The sequence below is a fragment of the Cyclopterus lumpus genome, chromosome 23 (assembly GCF_009769545.1).
Source record: "Cyclopterus lumpus isolate fCycLum1 chromosome 23, fCycLum1.pri, whole genome shotgun sequence".
Classification (NCBI taxonomy): domain Eukaryota; kingdom Metazoa; phylum Chordata; class Actinopteri; order Perciformes; family Cyclopteridae; genus Cyclopterus; species Cyclopterus lumpus.
Window position 1 is genome coordinate 11,747,620 of NC_046988.1, and position 13,813 is coordinate 11,761,432.

The following is a 13,813-nucleotide window of genomic DNA, read 5'->3' on the forward strand; positions in this document are numbered from 1 at the left end:
GGATATGATAAAGGCCCCAAAAACACTTTCATTGCTAGAGAAGAAGAATAATTCCTAGAAAAACAATAGGTTCCTCTACGACGAAGTCGTCACGAGGACCCTAATGACAGAAGCTCAAAGGTAAAGCTGAGGTGGAAAGCTTTTGTGGCATTAATGTGGTGTTGCCATTCAATGACTACATTAACATGCACACTAATATTCCACTATTATTCTGAATATGATAATATTCTGAATTTGATACGGTAAACAGCCTATTCCATTTGACTTTACTCCTAATATAGCCATGTCTGTTATGATGTGGGATGTGACGATATTATTCGGGTTTTAAGAGCATTGTTTGGAATACACGTCTCAATTGAGATTTTTGACTGCAATGTGCAACACACAGCCTCTCGCCTGTTTACAGTCAGCTCTGGTAGAGATAGATGCCCAAAATATGCCTGTACAAAAGGAGAAACCCACATACTTTGAAACATTATGAAAGACTTGGATATCAACAGTTTTTTGGACGTGCAAGTATGGCAACGTCGAAAGGAAGATAAAAGACGCTGTGTTTGTCCACCACCGGTTACATTGATATATTATATAGTATTTATTGATGGCTGCATGTAAACAGAAATATGAATGAAACTTTCATTTTCATTAGCCATGTTAACAGCTGAGAAGGAATATTGTCCTTTTTTAAGTAAGGGCAAAAAACTAAATATTTTGGCCCAATAGATAAGGAACAATGCATGGGGGGGGGGGGGGGCTGTTGCTTGTCACCTCGCTGTCTGTAAACCATGAAGGCTGATAAAAATACCACATGTGGATCAGAAGAGACAAATGTATTCATTGAGAGACACAAATGCCATCTCAGCTGGATTGCAGCAGCGCAAACGTCTGAATGCATCAGTTACTCAAGCTTCATTAATTATATAATCGTGTCATCTCCTCATGAATATATACATATAAAAAGGTAGTTAAAGCAAATATGCACCGATTTACATTTGCAGATGTCTTAATGGAGGCTGTCAGAGATTCTGCCGAAGCCTCTTAATGTTCAGCATGAGTTTGTGAGCCGCAGCTGAAGGCGTCAGCTTCCCTCCTGGGAGCACCGGGATCTTTCAGTGATGTACGGCCGGTGAGGGAAGGTGGCAGGTGTGTGTGAAGAGCGGACGACTCAAGGGTGGAGAGACCCCCCCCCCTTTTTCCACCAGACGATGTGTCGGGGCTGTAGAGGGCTAAACATTGTGAATTCACATTATGTTGTTATCTTCCCTCTCCCGGGCCGAAGCCTTGTACTGTACTGTCCTCGTCGTGTACCGAACAGCATGTGGGTTGTTGCTTCACCATCCCCGCTAACATCTCTAAAGTCCAGCGGAGACAGAGGGCAAGGCCACCGCCCCGGCCCGGTGTTCGCGGTCAGATGGAATGTGAACTCCGTGTGAGAAAAAAGAGAGGAAGTAATAATGAGGCATCCCCCCTCTGCTGGTTGTTTGTTTGGACGGACCGGCTGTCTCACAGCACGAGCTGTGGATGGAATACTAATGCAGATGACTAATGATTCTCCCTCGCCTCTCTCCCTTTCTCCTTGATTCCTTCGCACTCTACTCTCTCCTCCCTCATCCCTTCCTTTTTCCCCCGTTCCATCCGTGTGGATGAAACGTTCAACTCCCGAGTCAGAGCTTCGAAATGCATAATTCAGTTACGACGAAGGTGGACGGCTGTGACATGCACGCACGTCTTAGGGCGAGTAACAAGTGCCTGAATGTTTTCTTGCTCGGGGCTTTGTTGAACACACCCCCGCCATTACTGATCCTGGTTTCTAATCACGTAATGGTGGGTGGTCATAAAACCATCCCTGGTGTTTGCAACCATAGAGTGGGCCTATCTAATCCTCTGCCCATCCATTTTAGTTTTTTAACTTTCCAAATCGTTCTCCGGAATGTGGCGCCTTGAGGGAGAAACAGGAAGACATCCCAGAGCTGCAGAATATCTCCACTGGGCCAGATTAAAACCTGCTGAGATTTAACCAAGGATTAGACACCCCCTTTGGCAATTGGGGGGCTGTTTAAACTGTTTAAAATTATTTTGGTATTAAGTATTAAAGACGTGGAGCTTTAAGCAGCCTGGTAACCACATTTCGGCCTATTAAAAAAGATCTGTAAGAGGGAAAGGGAAGCAATTTTCTATTCAGAATATATTATTTCATTGAATCCATTGATGAGAGGAATGTAGAAGAATATAAACATTACGTGACCTCCACGTTATGCACATAACTGCCAACGGTCGACAAGTTATCCTTCTGAAAATGATGATACAATGATGATTTTCTTTTTCTTTTTAAATAAAGGATTTCCACCGATTGTGTGTGATGTTTTTGGCGTATCCAGGCCCTTCTAATCAGAAGTTTGTCATCCCTCTGCATCTTTACCATTAGCAATCCAATTAGCAGCGGGATCGGAGTGGAGATACTAAGTGTCAGGCGGTGTTCCGCAGCGATGCTCGCGATCAATTTAACTTTCCATTTGACATCAGTGGCCACATCACAACAAAGCCCCGCATCCCTGTGAGTGTGAGCGACCGGCCGCCACACGTTCTCTGAATGCTTTCCCCTCGCTCTCTTTTATCGCCGGTCACGCCTTTTTACAAGAATAAAATTCTCCCCTGTAGAAATGATTATAATATCGCTAATAACTCCACTGGCCGGGTCGAATCCACTCCCGGGCTACGTCGCAGCCAAAGAAGTGTCTCTAAGTAGAAACGAGATTGCATTGATTGGGCGTATGGATTACAGCATTTAGGTGGAGCTCTGGCAGCATATTTGCTGTCTGTTATTTAATGGTCCCCCTCAGGTTTTACCTCCGAGACATTCAGAGAGGTTCTGGACTGGGGAGAAAGTTCTCTTTGTCCATACACTTTTATTTCCGCTGCACGGAAGAATGACCAGATGGTCAATATTTTCTTCTTTTTTTTTTTAATGATAATATCCAATATGAGCTTGTTTTTCTTTTTACTCCTTTCAGCGTCGAGCTTTCTCTCTGATGACATGGTCTGTGAGAGAGACACGATCATCCCTCGGTTCATTAGAGGAATACAAACACTACCCACTCCCCTGTGCTTCACACTCTGAAGCCTGCACACACACAAACTAAGGGTGGGGGGGGTGCGGGGTTGGGGGGCACCCTCAGGACCTGTATTCCCTTTGCCAAAGATATACAAATGCAACATCTCCGTCCAAAGCCTCTACTGCCTTTTTTGTACTCTGCAGGAAGTGTTTAAGCTGCTTGTGAGATAATCGAATGGAAAACAAGCTAATACGCAAGCTCCCTTTCGGCTCCTTATTTACATACCATAAAGCCGCTCAATATTCTTTTGGGTCAAATTGACTTTTGTGTTAATGTTAAATCAAGTCACTCGTGGTGATGAAGCCACAGAGAATTGCCGTTTCCCTCAGCTCCACGTTACCTTTTTGCCTCTTTGAGCTAATTGTTGTGGTTTTGCAGCTAGCGTCAAACTTGTTCTCAACAGCAATAACAACAACCTTTCGACAAAAAAAAAAAATCAAGCCGTTTTCTCTCCCAGCTCGTTGAATACCGCCAGTCGACGTCTGATCTAACTCCAATCATTGCGAGTTAGTTAGTGACTTAGATGTTTGTGTCCTGTGTGAAGCAAAGTCAACAGTGACTTATTTTACCTTTATTTTTGTTACGTAACAAACAGAATCCTTTGTACCACGATCTTTTGCGAAACCTAACCATGTACTTGTAGGTTATTTAGATTTTCACATGCACATAAAGGTAGTTTTATGTTTTATATTAATACATAAAGGAAGTTATGATAATTGATAGGGAATATTAATAGAGAATATTCTGCAGAAATATATTGTAAAGCATAAAATGATCATTGTTCTATTATTGTAACTGTTGATAACTGTATGTATTATAACTGTATGATGCATGAGAATGAATAATAGTTTATCGTTTGTGGTTAAAATTGAAAGCGGGGTTGGGAACCCGTGACGTTATTTTATTCTGAAGGCAAGATAAGAGGTTTTATTCTGAAGAGGAACTTCTCGTCTTGACCGGAAGTGTGACGTTTGACCCCGTGATCTTTGAAGTGGCCTTAAGCCAACCAAAGGTGATGTTTGTTTGACCCAGCGAATTACTAACATTTAAAAGGTGTTAAAGGCGTGACTGGATACTTATAAAAGGGATTTGTACTGAGGGAAACGTTCTCTTTTTACTTTTCTTTCGGCTTGAACTGACCAGACAGCTCTCTATTTCACGGAAGAAAGTGACTTAGTCTGTGGAAGTCTGTTCATCCGGCACTCGCGATCGTGAACGTATTATTTTGGTATTCTGGTATCTTTTTGCCATTAAATATTGTTAATTTTAAACTCATTGAATCCTGACTTTTTCCTTAAGCCCGAGGCGTCCAGTAAACTCATCCCTTCACTATAAACGCATAGGGAGCCGGTCCTCTTCAGTGTCCACCGTGTTGCACCGCCACGTTTCTATAGAACGCACCAATCACTGGCTCCAAAGAGAGTCTACGTCGTTACCTGAAGGTTCTCTACGCGACGCTTTCTGAAACTGCGGTAACGTGCAAAACCGAAGGTACCGCCAGGCGCCGTCCGACTTACGTGTAATAAAGTTGCGATTTAGTGGTGAAGATATTCTCTGAGCACGGAGGGCTGCGTTACTACAGTTTTGCCAAACATACTGTACCTTAAAACACGCTGCACATGATCAAGATGAGTGGGGGTGAAGATATTACACCAAATAAATTTAGCAAGATGCCTTTACAATATGTTCACGTCTCACACTGATTACCTGGAATAATTATTTATGAACGATTTGTACTCAAACTTGCAAAAGCATGTTGATTTAAATGTGCTACAGATCAATCCCATCCAATTAAATGTCCCAGTCTTACATTACTGTATGTTTACTGGCTCAGCAGGTAGAGAACTTATGTTCCAACCCTGTGACCTTAGCCCTCTCTTCTCTCAGTCACCTACCAGCAGGCCTGGGGACAGTGTGTATGTGTTTGTGTGTGTGTGTGTGCGTGCGTGCGTGCGTGCGTGTGTGTGTGTGCGTGTGTGTGACTGAATGGGACACTAATGAGCTGACTGATTACAGTGGAAAGCCTCGGGTTATCATTAGCTCCCCGAGGATCAAACACCAGATCATGCCAACAGCAGGGCGGAGAGATGCAGGCCTCAATTAAATATATATATATTAATTTTTTTCCACAGCAAAAGTAGAGAAAATCCATACGCATCTAAGCAAGGAAAGAAATGAGCACCTATTTTTATATTTTTTTTTTAGGGCACAAAGCGAGATGGTGGAAAGAGCGACGCAGAGATTGGAACACTTGACACAAACCCTCACTCGTGGATTTAAATGTATCCACTACAGCATTGGTAGCCCGAGCAGACAATCGGGAGAACAGTCTAGAGGAACAGTCTCTCATCGCCGGCTTAGAGGTTTTCGCAGACGGCTTTGATTGTCTCGCTCTCGGCTGTAATGAGATCTCTGCTTGCTCGACGTCTCCATGAGAACTGCTGCGTTTTCCGCACGTTACTATTAATTGTTCAGGAGCCGACACGGCATAAAAGATCGGGGGCGGTTCCCCCTGAAGGTCGGTCCACTTCAACGCAACAGTTAATTGTAGTTTTGGTCATTATTTTAAATCGGTCATTGAAGGAGTATGTTGTACACACCGAACACCGACGATTAAACGAAACATTGGACTTTCAACTAGGAGAACAGAGTTCGAGGCCAGGGTTATTTTTAAGTGACAAGTTTTCCATACTTATGTTACATTGTTTTTGTTTTACTTAGTATACATCCTCATTTTAAGCCCAAACAGAACCTAACTAAGCGGTTTTGTTGCCTAAACCTAAGCAGGTTTTTTCTTCATAAAGATGTTCACTGGGACCGTAGTGCAGCATCATAGTTTGACCCAGTGCGTTGGGAAGTGACGCCAAGGGTCTATGTGACGAGTTGTGATGAGAACGGGGTTCCAGCCCACCAATTGTCTGCATCCTGTTAAGAGTTGTATAATATATTCTTCGGTAATGGAGGGAATGCTTCAGAGGAAGGAAATAGCATTGCGACATTAAAAACTGGTTCTATGGAGTTTGAAAGACACTGTTTACCAGGCAGGCGAGGGTTACACAAAAGATACTTCTGAGTTGCATAATGGGAAGTGTTTTTTGGAGCTTGGCCTAGAACTGAATGTCAGGATGGATCAGCTTATATTTTTGTTAAAATGTCACTTTTTGCTATTTCTCTTTATCTTTTAGCCCTTTCACCATTTAACTTACTACCAAAAGGAATGGTGGCCAAAACCAATAAAATAAGGCCCAATTTGCAAAGGGTTATACAGCGTTACCTTTTCAAGCTCTACTTTATTACAGCTTTTGACACTTTTGCGACATGACGCCTACAACTGGATGCAATAAAGGACGGTTCCCCGACAGGCCTCTCTACTGGCATCTCACCGCTCCGCTTTTCTTCTACTCCTCTTTTTATCCCGTCCTCCCTTTCTTTGGAGGCCCTCTGGACCCCATCAAGGCTCATTCTGTTCATCCCACATGTGAGGGGTCAGCGCATACCCCACAAGAATAAACCAGCCACTCAATGTGAGGATCTTTGTGTATGTCCTCACCCCCCTACCCTCTTTCTCTCTCTCTCTCTCCCTCACTTACTTGTGCCCTATAGATGAGAATTGGCTCCATTCACAGCTCTTCCCTCCCCCCTGGAGTGGACTTCTCAGGGCCCTAACAGCGCAATTCTATGCCTTATTGCTCCAGCACCTCCATGGAGAGCAGTCTCGTCAAAAGCATTTGTGAAGACACAGAAGGAAATGAACTGGCTTTGTGCTTAGTCTTGACATATAGGCGCGATCACGTGGTGAAGTTTGTGGGGCAAGCGTTTAACAAGAGAAAAGGGCAGTATGTGTAAAATGTTTCTTTAAAGCCTCCAAGTGGCAAATTTGGTCGGAAAATGCCAGGACCTATTTAAAAAAATGAAGCAGTTTTATGAGTTTGGCCCTGCTGGCTGTCCTCCAGCTTAATCCACATTGTGTTCTGACTTCCTACGGACCCAAAGCTGGTTTCTCAAGCTCATCTCCACCTCGTGTTTAATCTCCCCCAGCTCTTTCATTAGGACCACACCATGTGTTGATTCTAAAGAAATGAAGCGGACACCTCATTTTGAGCAAGAATGAGCCGGAAAAAGCTTTTGTCCGCAGCAGGAATGCCCATAAGACAGAGAGGAACACTGTTTGGTCTGACTCGGGTTGCTATACCAGTGCTGAAGAAAGCCATGGCAACGCAAGCAGAAGGTCTGCTGGACCACATAGCCCTGATACGAAACGGCTGCTCCGGGTTTGTCATTCCAGTCAGGCCTGACCCAAATTACAACATCCCAGGCAAAAGTGGCCAACTTCAACCAGCACACATGCACAGACATACTTAATTGGGCTTGCATATATTTGTCTGATAGCGATAATAAACAAAACATATGGATGTTTGAAGTCTAATCACTGAGGTGATGGCCCTGTTAATGATTTAATAGCACAGTTCATAGCCCATGGCTGCTGGATTATTGTGACTTTCCGATTGTTTACCCAGTATGTCTGCGAGCCACTTTTCCATCTGCAGTTATAATTCATAGCATTTTAAGCGTAATAGTCTTTTATGTTTTCATATGTTTATTATCTCTTATCAACACCCTCAGGGCAAAATCTGCTTAAAATGGGAAGAGCAACGAAAAAGCGATTAGGACCATGTCTACAGAATGGTTCTGGTAAAGCACGAATTGGTAAAACAAACAGGCGAAATATTAGAGGAAATTACAGAAATGCAAAACATTGTTTTGCTCACCAAAGAAACTTTTAACTGAGTTTATTTTTGCAACTTCACGCATAATTTTCTTCTTGTGAGAATTAAAAACATGAACACAACAGAGGGGTGATATTGGCAGTCCTGGAAATCACATAAATCCCACCCACAACATACGCACAAATACACACACACACACACACACAGAGAAACACACACCAAAGAATGGCCTTCATACCACCTGTACTGCCGAGTCTCTCTGCCCAGAATACAGTTGAACTCCAAACTTTTCTGCTCAAGTAACCACCTCCCCATCCAATCACACCTACCCAAACGAAAGCCATGCATCCGTGAGTGTGTTACCAAAAAAAGAAGAAAAGAAATCCACTTACTTTATGTTGGAGGTCTGGTAGTTGTATATTCAGAGCTTGAAAAAGTATTTTCTCTAGGCTCTTTTCATCTGCACCTCTGCCCCGCTGCCTTGCCTCTCCAATACTATTTCTCTTTGTGGGCTGAGCATGCGATAGCTGTGTAGTCTTTTTTTTTTTGTTGCATGGAGTGAGGGGAGGGTGGTGGGTTGGGTGTTGAATGCCTGGGTTTCCTGACTCGTGATCAGGAGCTCATTACCCACAAGGTCACTCCAGGGACGCCCTCTGCCTGGCACTCACTGAGACACCAGAGAGGAGACGTGAGATTGCCGACGACGAGCGTGAGAGAAAGAGAAAAAGAAGAGAGCGGTTAAGAGCCAAAGTGCCTGGGAGCTCCACGGGGACGAGGAGACGGAGCCGAGAGAGAAAAAGTGATGCACAGATACATATAAACAGAAAGAGAAGGGAGATGGTGGAGAGCCCCTGATCCAAACGCTAACAGAGGGGGAGATATTCAGGAAGAGCGAGCAAACACAACAGCTAAATGTGTCTGTAGGAGCCTCGGATGAGCTCATGGAGTGAGCAGGCTGGGAACAGCAGCCCAGCCAAACTACATCAAATAAAAATATAAAATATCTTGTTGATCCATGGAAAAGTGAGTCCAACCACAGCAATCAATAGAGTATTGACGAGCGCCAGCTGGGCTCCTGCGCTTGTTTTTCCAGCTTTTTAAATGGGCAAGCACTGCAGAAACATATTTTCTGTGTCATGTGTCAATGACATCTTGAGTATGAATCTCGAATCGTTTTTCTTTTTCGCACGGTTGAATGGTTGTCTAACATTATGATGTGTTGTTTCTTTTACATGCTGGGTTCATGGTTGCCTTAAACTATGTGATGACGGTGAATAACGTTAGCGAAATCACTGTTTTTGTGACGACACTGAGATGAACATTGTGGCTGAAACCTATTGTGGACTAATCTGTCAATTACTTTCATTGAGAATGAAACAGGTTAAAACTTGTGTGGAGGATTAGGAGTTAACTAAGGGCACCTTTGTCAGATGGGCTGAGTAACTATTGAGTAGTTTGTTCAACTCATTGATTATTTGGCTAATTATTTCAGCCCTAAACAAAGTAGCTCAATCCCACTTGATTATATGTCTGAACTGCTAATTTATCACCACATTTTGCAGTAACAACTGTTTAAAACAAGGCTTCTTTTCACTGTCAAATTTGAATTTAGATAATTAACTTAAACATCTGTGTGCTTGTTAAATCTATTTCCTCTGTCTTTCTTCTCTTGTCTCTTTCCTTTGTGTGGTAATAATGTGTGTGTTGTACTCCCAGGGTGTTGGGAACGGCAGATGGCTGGAGATGACCCTATGGACCAGCACTGGCAGTCTGCCACAGCTGGACAAGCCTGTATTGACAGATTACAGCACACACAATCAATAACGTCTGCCATTAGTTCCGTCCACAAAGCCCTATGTACAATACTGATGTCTGACCGCCTCTGTAAACTCTATGTAGTCCACACACAGTTATGGCCCTATATTTCACTTTATAATGCTGTCTTTTCTGGCTCGAATTATTGATTGAGTGGCTGCCACAGACTCATTCAGCAATAGAAAAAAAAATAACTCATAGTGCCAAGAGAGCAGCTCTTTAACTCGTAATTTTAAGATAACCCATTTTAGTGCGAGGCTGCTGTTAAGGTGAAACCCAGAGCTATTCACAATGTGATAATAATGCACCATTTCACTGCTTTGATGGTCATCTACAGTTGGAAGCATAATCAAGAAAACATTAAAAAGTGTGATGGAGACTCAGGTGTTATTAATTCTAAAAGAGGTGCATAAATTAGCATTAAGGTCACCGATGATCAGCTTCGTTCATAAAAACTAATACCAAAATCTTCCCCCCAGGGTTGTTTTTAAGTGAGAAGTAGCGTCATTTTCTCATAGATATATGAGCCCTTACGGTCATCAGAAAGAATCCACATTGGCTTCCATTTGACCTCATTAGTGCTTGGTGAGGTAACAGTTTAAGTTATCTCTAAACTATTAACAAAAGCCTCTCCTCCATGTGTCGAAACAAGCTTCAATCTGTGCAGTTCAAGGGACGCCTCGAACACCCTTTGCCTTGCAACTGAAAGCTTGTTTTGAAAGTCATCAAAGAGGTTATGTGTTGAAAGATTGTTGAAAGTGGCAAGCAATAGGCCAGCAGCAAAGTAATGGATGATTTAGTGAGGAGCCTTTAGGCTGTTTGGTACGTCTGCCCCAGAAAGATATACCTCATCTAAAGTCTATAGATTAAGCCAGAAATAAAAGCATGGATTTTTGGACAAGAACAAGCAGTTGAACAAAGTTGAGAATTAAGCTTCACCCCATTGCACACATGGCCAAATAGCATTAGAAAATGTTTTCAGAAATTCCACAAATGGGGAATGAAAGTCTTTCCGATCTCCATATTCTGCATGAATGCATTAAAGGCGTTGTCTTTTTGTAATAATTACTCTGCACTTCAGTCCATTGTTCATTGATGCCGCCTCGAGTGTTGTGATGCAGCTGCAAACACTGCAGCTCCACATGTTCAGCATCATGTTGCACTGTTGGGGGATTTCAGTGATGGCCAGTAATTAGTATGACTCATGGCCCCCCGCTGATAACGATATACCATTCCACTGCTGCCGTCTCATATTCAACTCATTAATAATAGATTTCATCCATTTGCAACCCCCCTCAGCCCTCCCCTAAGTGTGTGATATGCTTTAATGCCATCCACGAGGAACTTCTCCAATGATATCACTCCCCACATTTGATTAAATGAGATATAAGAAAATTATGAAAAAAGATCATCGAGGGCCGAGAGATTTTCTGTGCAGCTGAAAGCAGAAAAGAGGCTCCAGAAAAAAAACAGTTTAAAGTGATGTAACAGGGAAATATGATATGTTGAATCCAACAGCTCCCTCGTTATTTGTGCTCACTTTAAACTGTCTGTTGTCGTCGCGAGGCTGAACAGAGCCGGGAATGAAGTCACCGTTGAGCTCCACTAACCCTGTTCGTTTGACTACATGTCCGCCTGCAGCCCAATGAGAAGGCGCCGCTGACTGGGCCTGTTTGTGGGGAGAGTCTGATGAAACCAAATGAAATCAGCCTGTCGAAGTCAGCCGCAGTGTTTGTCTTCTTTTTTTTTTAAAGCCACAGATCCACGGGCTCTGCCCCTCCATCCTATCGTTCCTCGACACCAAGCGCCGGAAAATGGTCGAAAAGTCATTTTTTCCCTCACCCTTCTTTAATAAGCAAGTATTCTGCGACATGTCTGGAAGGAAATGGAGATTGAATTTATGGTTGTAAGCAAAGCAGAGAGAAAAGCCATGTCTCAGAGCATCCTCTCGAATCACTCAAAAGCTGTTTAGATGTAAGATAATCAGAGAAAGCATATTGGAACCCCCAATAATATAACATAATCCAGATACCAGGGCACATATAATCTTTCTTCCCTGTTATTGTGCATTGAATAAACTCATCATATGAAGATGGTGCATGAGGACAAAATGCAGGGACAAAATGTTCCGATTCACAGAAGGTACCCCGCTGGCCGCAAGTCATATCAAACACAGGACAAAACACACACACTCCAAACATCTGTGGGGCCATGACCGCCATTTAAATCTGTATCCGGCTGAATACTGTATGCAGCTGTCTACCCGACACCTATTTTAAACAAGTCAAGTCAAGTTTATTTCGACCTCAATCACCAGTTTCTCTCAGAGGGCTTTGCAATACATATGCCCTCTATTCTTGTACCCTTGATTCGGATAGCGAAGTGCTCCACAAAAAGAAATCTTACCAGGAAAAGGGAAGAGACATATCTCAGGATATAGGGGAAGATAGAAACAGCACTATTGGTATTAGTAATTACAGTAGAGTGCTGCAAAAGATGACGGATTTTTGGAGGCCGACCTTGAAGTCGGCATTGTACTGAATCCCTCGACGAAGAATAAGACGCCACATCTGTGGCAAACAGACATTTATGATACTTTGTAATTTGCAAAAGTGTGAATGCATTCGGAAGAACGTCAAACTACAAACAACCTACGCTACGGTCACATGACTTCGTATCAGCGCCACGTAGCTAAATGCAGACTTGAGTTCGGTATGAGGATGTTTTGTAGCCTCGCGTAGCAACTTGCCGAAGTATTTCACATGGTATAACATGACAATCTCTTAGGTTTGTGTTAACCTCAGACCTTATATCATCCAGCCAAAAACCCATTCAATACACACCCATTGACCTCAAGATGAGGAAACAGGAAGTGCAACTCATTTACCAGTTTTCAGTCCAATAATCACTCCCGTTTTGGTCTCCACCAACTGTTGATAAGGGCTGGGTATTGTTTAAGAAATTATGATAGTACTTCATTCGATACCCATCAAGTGAATGGAAGCTGTGTGTGTGTCTCACTGGCTAGTGGCTAATGTTGCCTGTCTGACATTGGTGGGTTTATTCAACCTTTTTCCCTGAAAACCAGGTTGATGAAAATAAAAGTTATGGGCTTGGAAAACTACAAACAATGAGCTAAAAGAAGCTAAAACACTCCTAACCCGTACACCTGAGGGGAACTGCAGAGACGGGGGATAATTCTCTGTGGGTTTGTCCCAACACGCTTGTACATTACGTCCCCTAAGTCCATGTGTTCATTGTTCCTGTAAAAACACTGATTACAGCAGCTTTAAGAGTCGATTCCCATCTCAAATCTTTATGAAAGCTCAACCGTTATCTCCTGATAAGGTATTATGGTTCTCATCTATTCAGCATGAGTAATGAACGGTATCCCATAATGCCCATTTAATTTCATAAGAAGCCCGGTTTCATTAATAAAGCATAAGCTCTTTGTTGAATATTGATATGCCTGTGCCCTAGCTAATAATGGTAAAGAGATTTTCACTTTCCAAAGACCATCCTGCGCATTCCCGGTTGAATATGATGGGCATGTTTTCTTTCTCTGTTGGCAGCCGGCAAACTTCACGCCAGACTTTTCCAAATATAAATAAAGGGTTTTTACCTCTGATGACCGCAGCTTGCGATTTGTTATTCAGTCCTTAATGCAGTATTTAATCTCCATTAAAAATCTATTCAATGCTAATGAATCATCATACACATCAGCACAGCATCAGCAGTGTAATGGTGAACATGTATTGATTTGCAAGATAATGAATTCTGATTTAGTAGCCTGAATAATTTGTATGATAATGCGGTTCCCTCCTTTGGGATCCCCCAGGGATCTTCAAGGATGTCAAGCTTTCAGTACTCTGGGGTGACAGACTGGGGAGGCTGCTACCACTCATACAAATGGAAATGTGAGACAGCACAGGGTTCATTTTACTGTGCACGCTAACTTTCTCAGCTGAATTTGAATGCGAATCCAACTCCATAATCAAACATGTCGTCTCCTATACTCATGTATAAGCATGTCAGGGAGGGCCCCTGTCCTGGCTGTCCTGTATGAACACTGCAGAACTTAATTTATGACCGACAATTATAATCTTAAGGAGCCAAAATACCCAGCGTGGCCGGCGGAGCGTGACAGCGTTGGCAAAAACA

General features: G+C 42.9%; 1 protein-coding gene across 1 annotated transcript in view; it reads right to left on the bottom strand.

Moving 5' to 3' along the window:
* The window catches only part of ptn (pleiotrophin), a 38,294-nt gene extending 29,973 nt beyond the window's left edge, over positions 1 to 8,321 (bottom strand). The window contains exon 1 of the mRNA XM_034526399.1: positions 8,230 to 8,321. The gene's annotated coding sequence lies outside the window, so the exon portion shown is untranslated. The remainder of the gene's footprint in view (positions 1 to 8,229) is intronic.
* Positions 8,322 to 13,813: the final 5,492 nt, after the last annotated feature.